Genomic DNA, 5,448 nt, shown 5'->3' with positions numbered 1-5,448 from the left:
GCTATAAGGCCACAAAAAATGACACAAAAACAAAATCACCCAAATAAAAGTAAGGTAACTAGCAAGGCATTTTTTTTCAAAAAAAATTTCCACAAAAAAAAAATTGAGTTGGACCATCATTAACAGACCCTAAAAACTACTGCAAATATAATGCACATACTTAAACTAACCGGGCTAAAAAGGCTATAAGGCACAAAAAATGACAAAAAACAAAAACACCCCAAAATAAAAAGTAAGGCTATAGCAAGGCATTTTTTTCAAAAAAATTCCACAAAAAAAAAATTGAGTTAGGACCATCATTAGACCCTAAAAACTACTGCAAATATAATGCACATACTTAAACTGGGCTAAAAAGGCTATAAGGCACAAAAAATGACAAAAAACAAAAATCACCCAAAATAAAAAGTAAGGCTATAGCAAGGCATTTTTTTCAAAAAAAATTCCACAAAAAAAAATTGAGTTAGGACCATCATTAGACCCTAAAAACTACTGCAAATATAATGCACATACTTAAACTGGGCTAAAAAGGCTATAAGGCACAAAAATGACAAAAAACAAAAATCACCAAAAAAAAAAAAAAAGCTATAAGCAAGCAATTTTTTCAAAAAAATTCCACAAAAAAAAAATTGAGTTAGGACCATCATTAGACCCTAAAAACTACTGCAAATATAATGCACATACTTAAACTGGGCTAAAAAGGCTATAAGGCACAAAAAATGACAAAAAACAAAAATCACCCAAAATAAAAAGTAAGGCTATAGCAAGGCATTTTTTTTCAAAAAAATTCCACAAAAAAAAATTGAGTTAGGACCATCATTAGACCCTAAAAACTACTGCAAATATAATGCACATACTTAAACTGGGCTAAAAAGGCTATAAGGCACAAAAAATGACAAAAAACAAAAATCACCCAAAATAAAAAGTAAGGCTATAGCAAGGCATTTTTTTTCAAAAAAATTCCACAAAAAAAAATTGAGTTAGGACCATCATTAGACCCTAAAAACTACTGCAAATATAATGCACATACTTAAACTGGGCTAAAAAGGCTATAAGGCACAAAAAATGACAAAAAACAAAAATCACCCAAAATAAAAAGTAAGGCTATAGCAAGGCATTTTTTTCAAAAAAATTCCACAAAAAAAAATTGAGTTAGGACCATCATTAGACCCTAAAAACTACTGCAAATATAATGCACATACTTAAACTGGGCTAAAAAGGCTATAAGGCACAAAAAATGACAAAAAACAAAAATCACCCAAAATAAAAAGTAAGGCTATAGCAAGGCATTTTTTTCAAAAAAATTCCACAAAAAAAAATTGAGTTAGGACCATCATTAGACCCTAAAAACTACTGCAAATATAATGCACATACTTAAACTGGGCTAAAAAGGCTATAAGGCACAAAAAATGACAAAAAACAAAAATCACCCAAAATAAAAAGTAAGGCTATAGCAAGGCATTTTTTTCAAAAAAATTCCACAAAAAAAAATTGAGTTAGGACCATCATTAGACCCTAAAAACTACTGCAAATATAATGCACATACTTAAACTGGGCTAAAAAGGCTATAAGGCACAAAAAATGACAAAAAACAAAAATCACCCAAAATAAAAAGTAAGGCTATAGCAAGGCATTTTTTTCAAAAAAATTCCACAAAAAAAAAATTGAGTTAGGACCATCATTAGACCCTAAAAACTACTGCAAATATAATGCACATACTTAAGCTAAGCTAAAAAGGCTATAAGGTACCAAAATGACAAAAAACAAAAATCACCCAAAATAAAAAGTAAGGCTATAGCAAGGCATTTTTTTCAAAAAAATTCCACAAAAAAAAATTGAGTTAGGACCATCATTAGACCCTAAAAACTACTGCAAATATAATGCACATACTTAAACTGGGCTAAAAAGGCTATAAGGCACAAAAAATGACAAAAAACAAAAATCACCCAAAATAAAAAGTAAGGCTATAGCAAGGCATTTTTTTCAAAAAAATTCCACAAAAAAAAATTGAGTTAGGACCATCATTAGACCCTAAAAACTACTGCAAATATAATGCACATACTTAAACTGGGCTAAAAAGGCTATAAGGCACAAAAAATGACAAAAAACAAAAATCACCCAAAATAAAAAGTAAGGCTATAGCAAGGCATTTTTTTCAAAAAAATTCCAAAAAAAAAAATTGAGTTAGGACCATCATTAGACCCTAAAAACTACTGCAAATATAATGCACATACTTAAACTAGGCTAAAAAGGCTATAAGGCACAAAAATGACAAAAAACAAAAATCACCCAAAATAAAAAGTAAGGCTATAGCAAGGCATTTTTTTCAAAAAAATTCCACAAAAAAAAATTGAGTTAGGACCATCATTAGACCCTAAAAACTACTGCAAATATAATGCACATACTTAAACTGGGCTAAAAAGGCTATAAGGCACAAAAAATGACAAAAAACAAAAATCACCCAAAATAAAAAGTAAGGCTATAGCAAGGCATTTTTTTCAAAAAAATTCCACAAAAAAAAATTGAGTTAGGACCATCATTAGACCCTAAAAACTACTGCAAATATAATGCACATACTTAAACTGGGCTAAAAAGGCTATAAGGCACAAAAAATGACAAAAAACAAAAATCACCCAAAATAAAAAGTAAGGCTATAGCAAGGCATTTTTTTCAAAAAAATTCCACAAAAAAAAATTGAGTTAGGACCATCATTAGACCCTAAAAACTACTGCAAATATAATGCACATACTTAAACTAAGCTAAAAAGGCTATAAGGCACAAAAAATGACAAAAAACAAAAATCACCCAAAATAAAAAGTAAGGCTATAGCAAGGCATTTTTTTCAAAAAAATTCCATTAAAAAAAATTGAGTTAGGACCATCATTAGACCCTAAAAACTACTGCAAATATAATGCACATACTTAAACTGGGCTAAAAAGGCTATAAGGCACAAAAAATGACAAAAAACAAAAATCACCCAAAATAAAAAGTAAGGCTATAGCAAGGCATTTTTTTCAAAAAAATTCCACAAAAAAAAATTGAGTTAGGACCATCATTAGACCCTAAAAACTACTGCAAATATAATGCACATACTTAAACTGGGCTAAAAAGGCTATAAGGCACAAAAATGACAAAAAACAAAAATCACCCAAAATAAATGCAAGGCATTTTTTTCAAAAAAATTCCACAAAAAAAAAATTGAGTTAGGACCATCATTAGACCCTAAAAACTACTGCAAATATAATGCACATACTTAAACTAAGCTAAAAAGGCTATAAGGTACCAAAAATGACAATAAACAAAAATCACCCAAAATAAAAAGTAAGGCTATAGCAAGGCATTTTTTTCAAAAAAATTCCACAAAAAAAAATTGAGTTAGGACCATCATTAGACCCTAAAAACTACTGCAAATATAATGCACATACTTAAACTGGGCTAAAAAGGCTATAAGGCACAAAAAATGACAAAAAACAAAAATCACCCAAAATAAAAAGTAAGGCTATAGCAAGGCATTTTTTTTCAAAAAAATTCCCCATAAAAAAATTGAGTTAGGACCATCATTAGACCCTAAAAACTACTGCAAATATAATGCACATACTTAAACTGGGCTAAAAAGGCTATAAGGCACAAAAAATGACACAAAACAAAAATCACCCAAAATAAAAAGTAAAGCTATAGCAAGGCATTTTTTTCAAAAAAAATTCCACAAAAAAAAATTGAGTTAGGACCATCATTAGACCCTAAAAACTACTGCAAATATAATGCACATACTTAAACTGGGCTAAAAAGGCTATAAGGCACAAAAATGACAAAAAACAAAAATCACCCAAAATAGAAAGTAAGGCTATAGCAAGGCATTTTTTTCAAAAAATTTCCACAAAAAAAAAATTGAGTTAGGACCATCATTAGACCCTAAAAACTACTGCAAATATAATGCACATACTTAAGCTAAGCTAAAAAGGCTATAAGGCACAAAAAATGACAAAAAACAAAAATCACCCAAAATAAAAAGTAAGGCTATAGCAAGGCATTTTTTTCAAAAAAATTCCACAAAAAAAAATTGAGTTAGGACCATCATTAGACCCTAAAAACTACTGCAAATATAATGCACATACTTAAACTGGGCTAAAAAGGCTATAAGGCACAAAAAATGACAAAAAACAAAAATCACCCAAAATAAAAAGTAAGGCTATAGCAAGGCATTTTTTTCAAAAAAATTCCATAAAAAAAAAATTGAGTTAGGAGCATCATTAGACCCTAAAAACTACTGCAAATATAATGCACATACTTAAACTGGGCTAAAAAGGCTATAAGGCACAAAAAATGACAAAAAACAAAAAGTAAGGCTATAGCAAGGCATTTTTTTCAAAAAAATTCCACAAAAAAAAATTGAGTTAGGACCATCATTAGACCCTAAAAACTACTGCAAATATAATGCACATACTTAAACTGGGCTAAAACGGCTATAAGGCACAAAAATGACAAAAAACAAAAATCACCCAAAGGCATTTTTTTCAAAAAATTTCAAAAAAAAAAAATTGAGTTAGGACCATCATTAGACCCTAAAAACTACTGCAAATATAATGCACATACTTAAGCTAAGCTAAAAAGGCTATAAGGTACCAAAAATGACAAAAAACAAAAATCACCCAAAATAAAAAGTAAGGCTATAGCAAGGCATTTTTTTTCAAAAAAATTCCCCAAAAAAAAATTGAGTTAGGACCATCATTAGACCCTAAAAACTACTGCAAATATAATGCACATACTTAAGCTAAGCTAAAAAGGCTATAAGGCACAAAAAATGACAAAAAACAAAAATCACCCAAAATATAAAGTAAGGCTATAGCAAGGCATTTTTTTCAAAAAAATTCCACAAAAAAAAATTGAGTTAGGACCATCATTAGACCCTAAAAACTACTGCAAATATAATGCACATACTTAAACAGGGCTAAAAAGGCTATAAGGCACAAAAAATGACAAAAAACAAAAATCACCCAAAATAAAAAGTAAGGCTATAGCAAGGCATTTTTTTCAAAAAAATTTCCAAAAAAAAAAATTGAGTTAGGACCATCATTAGACCCTAAAAACTACTGCAAATATAATGCACATACTTAATCATATCCTCCCGTTTCAGCCAAAGGCTTTTACATTAAATTCACCGTGCGATGGTCTCATCATTCTCTTTTACAGTCTCTGCAGACGGCCGCTCCTAATCAAAAGAGGAACACTGACGTTCACTCAACCTTCTGCCATTTATTCTACCCTTCATTCAATTGTTACTTTCATTTCAGAGGCACCTGCCCCTGAAACAACCCCCCCCCCCCCCCCCCCCCCCACACACACACACACACACACACACAGTCATTGGAAGTCATTCTTACACTGTTTTCCAGCATAATCAATGAGATCCAAATGTGAAGCAAATAAAAAGGCCTTTTTTGCATAATAACA

This window comes from Gouania willdenowi, chromosome 3 (assembly GCF_900634775.1).
Source record: "Gouania willdenowi chromosome 3, fGouWil2.1, whole genome shotgun sequence".
NCBI lineage: Eukaryota > Metazoa > Chordata > Actinopteri > Blenniiformes > Gobiesocidae > Gouania > Gouania willdenowi.
This window is presented reverse-complemented; position numbering follows the sequence as displayed.